We start from the raw sequence: 13036 nt of genomic DNA, 5'->3' as shown, positions 1-13036 counted from the left end.
TATATTACAATTTGCACTCAATAATAAGGGGAATAGTAGAAGGACCATTCAGCTGCTTAAATAAAATGATCAAATTCTTCCTGTTCCTCTGAGACATTTTCAGTGTTACAAAATGACCAATCTGGAAGGTCAGGATTGCAGGCACTGCTTAGACACGCTCACAAACACACACTGTGTTCCCTCAGACACAGCAGGTGAGCTTTAAAAACATCCTGCACAGATACTCTTGCAGTACGAAGCTGTGACCATCAAGACAATGTTCTAAGAGCAGCTTAAAGATACTTGTAAAGAAACATAAATAGATATTGTACATGTGTCTGCGTGTGTGGTCGTTCCTGATCTTAAAAACGACAAATTAAAGTCTACCCCACACTTAACAAATGTAAACACTGACTAATTCCAAGTGCATAATAAAGATATGGGGCCATTTTTGATAGAGTTCATAAAGACAGGCAGACCATAACAAAGCGCTCAGCTGTTCTATAACAAAATCTCTCTCCAGGTTGTCATGTAGGACAATACCTAAGCACTTTTTGTTCTTCAGCTTAACTAACCACTACTGGAGGTAAAACAAATGTCTTACCATTCATCATTAAATATTACATTTAAACCAAAGCCACTGGAAATCCAACATGATTGTGCTATCGGTTGATTTGTTTGTTATTCTTGAATAAAACCCATCTCTGGCGTGTTCCAAGCAAAACAATTGACCCAAATCAAATTGTTGCATTCTGCCAACTCACTTAAAATATGTATTTACTTTAGTTTCAAGGAATTGGATGGAGAGACTGGACAGGGCAGGAATGTCCATTTGAGTCAGACATTAATAATCTACCAAAAGCAGGCTGCATAAAACTCATCTTCCCACACTAACTAGGAGACGAACAGACCTGTCAGTCACAAAGGGGAACACTGAGGGGACATTCCGGGTTCACGTTAATGTAAACAAAAAAAAATTAAAAATAACAATACTGGAGTTTATCAAGACATACCAGATTTTAATACTTAAAGACTAAAAATATACTTTAAAAAATATATAATAATATATAAAAAGGTAAAAACAAAATTAATAAATAAAGTGTAAAGTAAATTAATAATAATAATAATAATAATAATAGTAAAATATAAGTATTTATTATTATTATTATTATTGCATATGCCATACAAGTACCAGACTTACGGGAGAGCTATAACAGCAACAAAAACAACAACGACAACAACAATAATAATAATAATAATAATAATAATGTATAAATAAAAACCATATTGTTTATTATTTTATTATTATTATTATTGCACTTCCATGATTTGTATATTTATAGCATATTACAGTCTCAATCACAATTTTACAGATCACATTAGAGATCTACTCACCTAAATGACAGTGTTTCGTCTTTCTTTACGATGCCATGTTTAACTGATTCTCCTTGTTTCCTTCATTTCTACTGAATGGCAGCTCTGTTGGTGAGGTGAGGATGGCAAAGTGCTCGTGCGTGTGTTATTTTGAATATGCCACATTAATAAGCTCTAAAACGGTCCTCTTGATCAGAATGTAGGTGGGGCGTGTGTGTGTGTGTGGGTGCCCGTGTGTTTGGTATTAAGAGTTGGGCATTGTTATGCAAATAATCCTCATATCCAACAGATTTCCTGCACTGTTCGCTGTTTCACAGTATGGCTAATGTAGACATCAAAGTCAGCTTGACTGTGTAATAACAGAGAGGTTACATGTTTTCTAAATTGTGCTTGATGTGTGAATCAGATGAAATAATTGCTTTTCCTAAGTGGGCAATACTGCTGTATTGACAGTCTGGATTTCACAGATAACATCAGTAAACAGTCGTGTTGACACAGATTCCCTGTGTGCCTGACCAAAGCCTAGCAGAGCTAAACTCTTTTCGAGATCAGAACGAAATGTGCATTTAGTTCTGATCTCAGAAAGAGTTTAGCTCTGCTAGGCTTTGGCCAGGCACACAGGGAATCTGTGCCCACACGACTCCACAAAAATCTCGGCTGATTTTTGGCTGGATCTATTGAGTTATTCAATAGTGTTGAATAAACACATTAAAATTCATTTAAATTTTTTTGTGTTTTTTTTTTTTTATTAATGAAAGAAAGAAAGAAAGAAAGAAAGAAAGAAAGAAAGAAAGAAAGAAAGAAAGAAAGAAAGAAAGAAAGAAAGAAAGAAAGAAAGAAAGAAAGAAAGAAAGAAAGTGAGGTGCTGTAAGATTGTAAAAAATAAATAAGTAAATATTTAAATAAATTCATTTAAAAATAATTAAAAGGGCTGAAATTATTATTATTGTTGTTGTTATTTTAATTAATATTAAAAAAAGTTTTTTTTCTGCCAAAAAAATATTTATTAGACAAAAATTCATATCACATTTTTAACATTACATTTACTGTTTTGTCTTTACTTAACACCACACTAAATTTTTGAGTAATAAATAAAGTTTTTTTTTGTTTGTTTGTTTTTTGGCTAAATATCAAAAATTTATGACACCAACGTAAATACAATTTTTATATTTTCTAAGAGCACATACTACATCTACATGTTCGTATTTTTCCTTATCTCTTACATTTTTATTTGTCCTTAACACTAATGCTCAACTCTTTGAGCATTTTGCCAAATTTATTAAATAAAGTGCACAGAACTGCCGATTTCACCCTAAATTTACTACATAAAATAACAACAACAATAATAATCTGTATTTAGCTATGCATGTAACAGTGTATTGAAACAGCTGAATGACATGCACTTAAAATAATTCTGCACTGATTAGCACAGATAATAAATATCAGTATACCAATCAGTGTAAATATGTTAGAATATCATTTTTGTCCAAGACCAGTTCATCAGTCAGACGAGATGAACAAACTAAATGTTATGGCTCCTTTGCATATTGACACTGATAAAATTGGGGGAAAATATTCCTTTGGAACCACTGTGAACATCTGCTCATGGCAGCTCTTCAGCTCTCCACAGAAGTGTCACAGGCTGCCTGAGTAACCCTAGCAGAGAACATTTGCAGTAGATGAGCTCCCGTGTTGTTGTTTTTATCCATTATCCATTAGAATGTCAAAAAGGAAACAGTCCATAATACCCATTTCCTTTTTTCCACAACCAAAATGTCAGGCACTTAAAACAATCAAACACTTTCAAACAATAAGAGTGTTTAAATATACAACACAATAATCACTTCATTATATAAAATGTCTGCTTTTTATGTCAAAACATGAACAGTTATGAGAACAAGATGTGCTATTACTGAATAAAGTGCCAGAACGCTGGAAAAGAAGAACACAGTTCAAGGTGGTTACACGACCTCGACAGGTTATTAAGCATAACTGGTGTACGATTATGCATGTAAAAGCATTCAGTAACTCACTACACCTGACACATCACATAACATGGAAGGCATCATAACTGCAAAGGTTAACTGCCACTCCTTGATTAGTATGGCAAGAATAAAAGCTACACACTCTGCACAAGACTGATGAATAAATTCACAACCCACTCAAAGCTAATTCCCATTGTTTTTCCAAATAACAATCTTTTTTTTTTTCAAATTATATGATTTTGTTAACATTTGTGAAAATAAAATGCCTGAATGGTTTAACTAACTGTAAGTGGCTTGCTTGCTAATGCATTGCAAAAGACACAAATAATTATTACTAAATTATTAAATTAATTGTAAAAAAAAATAATGTAGATGACCATAAAACAATTTGCTTCCTGTAGCACTAAAAATGAATAACGTCTAATAGAAATGATGCCACATCACACGATTTGAAAACATCTTAACTTTTGAATTAAATTATAGTGACTTAAATTGTATTAGACTAGGTCAAATTTATAATCTAATCACTGCCTGATGAAAAGATGTGAACAAACTCTTGCTTTATAAAAAAAGATTTAGGGTGTTCCACTGTTTTCAACGCATTCTGTGCAAAAATATACACATGCATATATACAGTATGTGTGTATGTATATGTGTGTGTGTATTATATATATATATATATATATATATATATATATATATATACTAGGCGCTATGCAAAAAATTTGACTTAACACATATATAATGTATCATACTGTATATGTCAACTTATGCACAAGACCAAATATAACCCTGCTTATCATCTTTCCAAGCCCACTATACACGTCCCTCTCCCCTCCAGAAACCTCTGCTGTGTTACATCTGGCAGGTGAAACTGCCCTTCGGATACCTGGAACGTCTGTCTGTGTTCAAGTCTGTCAAGTGTGTAGGATGAGCCTTAATTAAACATGTGGGGTTTTCAATTGCTCCCAGATAAAAGGCACACTCACTCCTTGGCCAGCGGTGTCTCCAGCCCAGTCATTCATATGTAATGTGAGTGTTTGTCAGGAGAGGCACAGAGCATCTGCGCTATTGAAAAAGCAAGCTGAGACCAACAGGCCGGGATGTGTCACATTGAATCCTGTATAATGAGAGTTTTGTTAATTATGAATATGATCAAGGATACTGTATGACAATAAAGCAGGAGAATTCATTGGAGGTAATCACAGACTACATTACATTGTTGCACATGCTGGTTGCATTGGCCTATCCATACATCCATTCATTCATTCATTCATTCATTCAAATAACTAACCATCCATCCATCCATCTATCCATCCAAATAACTAACCATCAGTCCACCCAATTGTCCATCCATTCATCCACCCAATTAGCCATTCATCCATCGATTAATCCATCTATCCAATTGACCTTCCATCCATCCACCCACCCACCCATCCATCCATCCAAATAACTAACCATCAGTCCACCCAATTAGCCATCCATCCACCCACCCACCCAATTAGCCATCCATTAATCCATCCAATCACCCACCCACTCATCAATCCATTCATCCATCTATCCAAATAACTAACCATCCATCCATCTGTCAATTAACTAACTATCCATCCACCCAATTAACCATCCATCCATCTAATTAAATATCCATCTACCCACCCTATTAATGTAACATATCTGTTTCTGTTTAGTTTCCTTTCTGCCCTTATTTGGTTTTTCCTGTTTTAGTTTCTGACCTAGTTTTGTTAATTAGTTATATTCATCACCTGTGTTTGATTCAATTACCTTGTTTCCTCGTTTGTTCCAGCCCCTTTATAAGTCCTCAGTTTCCCTTAAGTCTTCGTCTAGTCTTAAAGTTACGTTTTATGCTGTTAACCTTGCGTCAGCTTCTGTTTCATTTAATAAAGTTATATTTTGTTTTATACTCCTCGTTCTCCTGTCTCCCTGGACAGCAACCGTTACAGAAGACTAGACCAATAACCGAAGACGACATCGACGCTCATAATGCTTGAGCTTATTCCCGTCGTCTGCGGGGGATCGCGCCACCGTTCACGGCTCGCCCCTGCCCCTCGTACCTGGGAGAATGGGTCACCGTTCGCGGCGTCCGCTAGTCTGCCGTTCTGGGGAGAACGGGTCGCAATACGCCGCTTCACTAGACCCGCGTCCCAGGGGAATTTTAAATCATCTGCGGCGAAGAGGAAACCGCCGACCTTGGCGTCGAATGTTCCGTCCACGGCGATGAAGATACCGCCGTGCGAGGCGATGAACGTTCCGCCCGCGGCGAAAGTGGTTCCGCTCCCCGCGGCTAAGATGGTTTCGCCACCCACTAAGTGGGTTTCCCCAACACTGAATGGGGGTTTATTGGATGAGGCACTTCCCCGGGAATTCTCGGCTCCCGTCCTCTCCCCAGTACACGCTCGCCCACAGTGCCCTCCCGTGCCTGCTCCTCGCAAGTGCCCTCCAGTGCCTGCTCCTCGCAAGTTCCCTCCAGTGCCTGCTCCTCGCAAGTGCCCTCCAGTGCCGGCTCCTCGTAATAGCCCTCCTGAGTTCCCGCTGGTCCCGTCCAGCCCCCCTGAGTTCCCGCTGGTCCCGTCCGGCCCACCTGAGTTCTCGCTGGTCCCGTCCAGCCCACCTGAGTTCCCGCTGGTCCCGTCCAGCCCACCTGAGTTCCCGCTGGTCCCGTCCAGCCCACCTGAGTTCCCGCTGGTCCCGTCCAGCCCACCTGAGTTCCCGCTGGTCCCGTCCAGCCCACCTGAGTTCCCGCTGGTCCCGTCCAGCCCACCTGAGTTCCCGCTGGTCCCGTCCAGCCCACCTGAGTTACCGCTGGTCCCGTCCAGCCGTCCTGAGGTCCCGCTGGTCCCGTCCAGCCCACCTGAGTTCCCGCTGGTCCCGTCCAGCCCACCTGAGTTCCCGCTGGTCCCGTCCAGCCCACCTGAGTTCCCGCTGGTCCCGTCCAGCCGTCCTGAAGTCCCGCTGGTCCCGTCCAGCCCACCTGAGTTCCCGCTGGTCCCGTCCAGCCCTGCGCCTCCCGTGCGCCCTCAAGTGTCTGAGCTGCAAGAGCGCCCTCAAGTGTCTGCGCTGCAAGAGCGCCCTCAAGTGTCTGCGCTGCAAGAGCGCCCTCAAGTGTCTGCGCTGCAAGAGCGCCCTCAAGTGTCTGCGCTGCAAGAACGCCCTCCTGCGTCTCCGCTGGTCCCGTCCAGCTCTCCTTCGTCTCCGCTGGGTCTATCCAGCTTCGCGCTTCCAGAGCGCCCCCAAGCGTCCGCTCCTCCAGAGCGCCCCCAAGTGTCCGCTCCTCCAGAGCGCCCCCAAGCGTCCGCTCCTCCAGAGCGCCCCCAAGAGTCCGCTCCTCCAGAGCGCCCTCAAGAGTCCGCTCCTCCAGAGCGCCCCCAAGAGTCCGCTCCTCCAGAGCGCCCCCAAGAGTCCGCTCCTCCAATGTGGCCCCCAGAGGGGAACTTTCCCAAAGAAATTTTGGGGGGGGGGCCATATAGTCTCAGTCTGTGTGGCCAGGCCAAGGGCCAAGGCCACGGAGCACCCCGATCCGCCAAGGCCGCCCGAGGACCCCGATCCGCCAAGGCCGCCCGAGGACCCAGATCCGCCATGGTCGCCCGAGGCTCCTGATCCGCCATGGTCTCCCAAGGCTCCAGATCCGCCATGGCCTCCCGAATCTCCAGTCCTGCCATGGCCTCCCAAGGCCCCGGATCCGCCATGGTCTCCCGAATCTCCAGTCCTGCCATGGCCTCCCAAGGCTCCGGATCCACCCTGGTCTCCCGAATCTCCAGTCCTGCCATGGCATCCCAAGGCTCCTGATCCGTCCTGGAGGCTTCCCTGTCATATCCTGGTCCTGCTCCAGCCTCCAGGACGCCCGCCCCCCCCTCCCCGATGTTACTGTTACGGTGCGGGACGCACCTTCCGGGAGGGGGAGATACTGTAACATATCTGTTTCTGTTTAGTTTCCTTTCTGCCCTTATTTGGTTTTTCCTGTTTTAGTTTCTGACCTAGTTTTGTTAATTAGTTATATTCATCACCTGTGTTTGATTCAATTACCTTGTTTCCTCGTTTGTTCCAGCCCCTTTATAAGTCCTCAGTTTCCCTTAAGTCTTCGTCTAGTCTTAAAGTTACGTTTTATGCTGTTAACCTTGCGTCAGCTTCTGTTTCATTTAATAAAGTTATATTTTGTTTTATACTCCTCGTTCTCCTGTCTCCCTGGACAGCAACCGTTACATCCATCCATCCACTGCAATATGAAATTTTTTAAGACACATTGTATTCAATAATACTTTTGTTAAAGTTTTGTGATTAAAGCTTAAAAGAATGCAATGCATTATAACACAATAGAAAATATAGCACTTAAAATTAAGTATTAAAATTAGGAGGAAAAGGTCCACCTTCCAGAAAATAAAATGTGTTAAGTTGAAAAATCCATTTTAGTTTTTATTGAATATTATTGGGACAATATAATTTGTGTAAAAATAATACAAATTATGTAAAATACAGCTATTTAATCAGGCAAAGAGGCAGTATAATCATTTTGGGCATTGTATTGTTATTCATAGCCTCACAAAAAGTGTTGCATAAAATGCATATTCTGCATTGAATTTTTTTAAGTGAACAATAACTATAACAGTCCTTGCCTTTTACTGGCTGAATAAAGCAGGATATCCTTCAATCTGTTCCAGGATGTTTGGGTTAAAACTCTCCTGTTCTGTTGCATCTATTTAACAAGAACAATGATCTGCATCAAGTATTTAAAACTCATGGTACTCATGGCAGCCGCTTATCAGGTCATCACAAATGAAAACAGCCCACAGTTGTGGAGTGGTCAGCAGGGAGAAATTGACAGGCTCTGGAGATTGATGGGACGTTTGTGGAGCCGGTCACAGGTCATCGAGGAGAGCCCAGGGCCATCCAGGCACATCTCCTAAAGACCCTTCTCACACAACACTGCCGCGCTCATACAATATGAGCTAGCCCCGCCTATAATTACTCATCCAATACTGTCCACAACACGTCAGTGCCAACTAGGCAATAAGCCAAAACAAACACACTGCAGAAACTGTTTCTACTGTAAGCATGACCTGTATGTAGCTTATATCAACACCGACACAACAGGGTGATCACAAGGAGGAAGTAACCCCATCAGCACTTTCAATGCATAAAACAAATCACCCATTTGGGGTCTTGGCTCATTGTAAGAAAGCACCTCTCAGAGGACAATGATCCGGCTTCCGTGACAAGAATCTTAACCGGAGGGAAATTGTTAAAGTGCTCTTGGATGAGTGCTGTTGCTACTTAAGGGATGTATTATATACTATATTACAGGAAGCAGGTTAATTAATTACAAGACAAACATGATTATCTTTGAATTCTGAACAGGAGCTCGCAGTGTACCTTTAAGTAATATAAAATGCAGTATTCAGGAGGAATTTGAAATTGATTTATTATATACTATATTACAGGAAGCAGGTTAATTAATTACAAGACAAACATGATTATCTTTTAATTCTGAACAGGAGCTCGCAGTATACCTTTAAGTGATATAAAATACAGTATTCAGGAGGAATTTGAAATAGATTAAGTATTCATGAGTGATTAGAGTCAAAATACTTAATTTTGGAATCTTTCTCGAACTGAATATGTTTGTATTAAAATCTCTGGGGAAAAAAACTAAATCATTCCAAAAGCGTTGCACAAATAGTGGCATATCAGAAAGGGAAAAAAGAAAACTTATCTCATAAGAATTCTATCAACACCTACTGTATAATGCTGTGATTAAAATTGGGTGTTGAATGTACATTATAGGGTACAATAGAACTAAATGGGCCTATAAAAAACATCTGGTAAACAAAGTATGAAGACATGTTACTTTTTATTAAATATTAATAGAAAAACATAAAAAGAAATGATTAAAAGCTGCCTTGATTAAAATATGTAAAACAAAAAAGCTATTAATCAAGCAAAGAGACAGTGAATTTATTGATTTGTTATATATACAGTGGTGTGAAAAAGTGCTGGCCCCCTTCCTGATTTTTTATTTTTTTGCATGTTTGTCACAGTTTAATGTTGCAGATCATCAAACAAATTTAAATATTAATCAAAGATAACACAAGTAAACACAACATGCAGTTTTTTAAATGAAGGTTTTTTTTTATGAAGGGAAAACAAAATCCAAACCCACATGGCCCCACAGTGAAAAAATAGAGTAATTTTTAAAATAGAGTAATTTTTTTCAGGATTCTTTGATGAATAGAAAGATCCAAAAATCAGCATTTATCTGAAATAAAAAGCTTTTGTAACATTATACACTATACTATTCAAAAGTGTGGAGTCGGTGTTATTATTGTTTTATTTTATTTATTTTGGAAAAGAAATGATAGAAATTAATAGTTTTATTTAGCAAGGATGATTGATCAAACGTGATGATAAAGACATTTATAATGTTACAAAAGATTTCTATTTCAGATAAATGCTGTTCTTCTGAACTTTATATTCATCAAAGAAACCTGGAAAAATCAACATCATAATAATAATATTTTTTTTATTTTTTTTAGCAGCAAATCAGAATATTAGAATGATTTCTGAAAGATCGTGTGACTGGAGTAATTTACATTTTAAAATATATTCAAATAGAAAACAGTTATTTTAAATAGTGAAAATATTTCAAAATTGTACTGTTTTACTGTAGGCCTACTTTGGATCAAATAAATCCAGGCTTTCTGAGCAGAAGAGACTTCTATAAAAAACATTAAAAATCTTAATGTTCAATAAATTTTGACTGGTAGTTTATAGGCAACTTAATTTTTTCTCTTATTTGTATCTTTTAATTGGCTTACAAATCAGATACACTGCTGGACAATAACCAGTAATAATGATTTGTTTATATACTACAAACACTTTTTTTGTCCCCGCGTAATCTAAGCCCCTGCTCACAAGGTTACAATTTCAGGTGGATTCATGTGATTCGTATGGAAACATACAATTTTTACAAAGAAATTAAGCATGAAAGTCCATAAGTAGATTGTACAGAAACATACAAATGAGCTGTTTGCATTCATACAAATTAGCCACTAATTCGCTAAAATATAAAATACTTGCAAACTGCCTTGAGAGTGTTAAAGATTTATCCTTCATCCCCTAAAACGTTTGTGTTTGAAATGAAGATTATCTGCAGGAACAAATTCTGGCTAAGTCTAGCAAGTTTCCCATTAACTCCAAAAGTGCACAGACAGCAAACTGATGGAGCTTAAAACATACCTTGTTTATTTCCTACTGACAAAACTCACAGCAATGTCTTGTCTGTAAATTGTTTGTTTATGACCCCTGTGATAAGGGGGCAAAGGTTACCAGAAAGCAAGGAAGCAGTAAAGCCGATGTGGACATTCCTTTTCAAGGACAGTAATTTGTAGACTGTTAAGACTGAATCTGGAGTTTTTAGAGGTTTGCTGTCAATATGGTACATCAGTTAAAGGCTTTTAGTGAAAGCTCCAGTGGCAATGCAAGATAGAGATGACTGGTTAAAAGCCAGAAGGCGAATGAATCACCGAGGGTCAACTGGAATGGGAGTGCTATTAATGTAATGGCCTGCTCTCAGCAGTGTCCATATAGGTGAAAGATTACAAAATACAGTCCAACAAAACTGCCCTGTGGTAGAATATACAAATATTTGAATAATTGAAAAGGGAAATATCATATCTTTTTGCCTATTATTTTCCATTTCATTATGGTGTCCAATCAAATTTGTGATTAATATACAGACAAATATATGAAAACACTTTGATTTTGATATACACTACTGTCTACACCAGGGGTTTTCAAAAACCAACCCGTTCTCATCAATCTGCGTATAAATAACACAGCTTTACACTTTCCAATTGCGTATAATGGCCATTGCCTCAACTCTCATGCAAATTGTGCCCATTGTAAGTAGTCAGAGTGTTTATATCAAAGTTTATATTAAGTTCATTTTTTTATTATTAACCTTAACAGATTAACAGTACCTTAACAGTCTCTTCCCGTTCTAACAGTACATGATATCTGTCCACACCTCAGAGTCTGCTTTTCTTTCCATGTTGATTTTTATTGAACGCATCTGTCTAAAAAGCAAGAGTCTGGAAATGCTAGTTTAACTTGTCACATGACAAATCAGATCTTCAGTTAATTTGGCCAAATCAGAGTCCGGCAGCAGCACTAGCGAGTGCCCTCAGCGCAGATGAAGAATTCTGCCTTCAAATACAAGCAATAAAGCTTGCTGTAAAGCCCCAGCAAAAGTAATTACTGTAATTAATGTCTCCGGGGGAAATAGTAAGGGGATATTTGAATTATTTACTAATAAACTAGTGTTTTCTGTGTCAGTGTTGCAAAGATGAAGATGATGATGATCCTTTCTCGCCATCTCCTCATTAGACGCGCCTTTAGAGAGAAGTGCATCTTCACGGATTATGATTATAATGAAAGAATTTTATTTAGTTAGTTAAGAAGTAATTTTCTATAGATATATTTATTATATCTGTGAGGCATGTATTTGCTGACTTTCGGTTCATTTTTGTGAAGCGCTCCTGTTCAAGACGGCAGAAAGCGCATCATTGTTTTCTATTTTATAAAAGCAGACGTTTTGTTGATATTTTGAGTGCACACAAATAAAAGTAGACCCTTTACAGTTCCGAATGATGCATTACTCTTATGAGCAAAAAATACGGCGTATTTTAAGTTGTTTCTATTGAAAAAAAAAATGCAATTGATTGCGCTGGTGCCTCCATGTCCTGCACTTAGCTTTCTAGCTCTCCGCACAAACTATTGGATACAGCGCACATTTATCTAGGTTTAACGTTTAAACATTGATATATGCTTGAACTGTTTTAGTATATCTATAGATTTTATTTTAGGCAAGTTGTGATGATATGAGAAGGCTAAATTTATCAAACATACGCTATGAACGGCCCGCCGGTCTGCCGCTGGCCGCTTGGTCTTTACTTTAAGAAAGAAAAAAAACGTAGGCCTATTTAAAGAACAAAAAATGCTCCAAACGTTTTTTTAAATTAACTTAATAAAAAACAAAACAAATATATAATCCCTTTGCTACTACATACAAAACTGAACTATTTTAATAGCCGAAACATAAGCCGTTTTGGGAGAAGAAAAAAAAAAAAAGATGGGCTCGGGTCGGAAATTCTGACAAGCTGTCGGACATGGGCTGGGCTAGGGCCTGAGCGTCTCGGGCCAGGGCCGGGCTAGGGCCTAAATTTGAGGCCCGTGCAGGGCTCTACTCGGCCTCTATCTTTCCGAGAGATGTAAAGAATTTGTTGTTTTCGTTCCTTCATATGCATTTAATCCATAAACTGTCTGTCAAAAGCATTTCCCATAACGTACGGGTTGAGTGGGGCACAAATGCGGGGTTAATTACCACTATACAAACATTTCCACATGCTAGCATAACGGAATTTACAAAATTTCCTATTATTTCCTTGCCATATCATCACTAGGCTATATAGAGAAAAAAATATTTTGAAGATATAGCTGAACATTTATTCAACCATTGCAAAAGTACATTTCTAGCTGAAGTAAATTTGTCATCTCGGTTTTTAGGGTTTATTTAAAATGAGACACGTCTGTTTATTATTTTTACAATTATTTTAATCTCCAAACTGTTTGGGATTCTGCTTCTCTTATGCTTTGCTAAAAAAAAGAAAGAAGTGAAGGTATTTTCT

This window comes from Barbus barbus (assembly GCF_936440315.1).
Source record: "Barbus barbus genome assembly, chromosome: 7".
Taxonomy (NCBI): domain Eukaryota; kingdom Metazoa; phylum Chordata; class Actinopteri; order Cypriniformes; family Cyprinidae; genus Barbus; species Barbus barbus.
The sequence above is the reverse complement of the archived record's forward strand: the minus strand, read 5'-3'. Positions refer to the sequence as shown.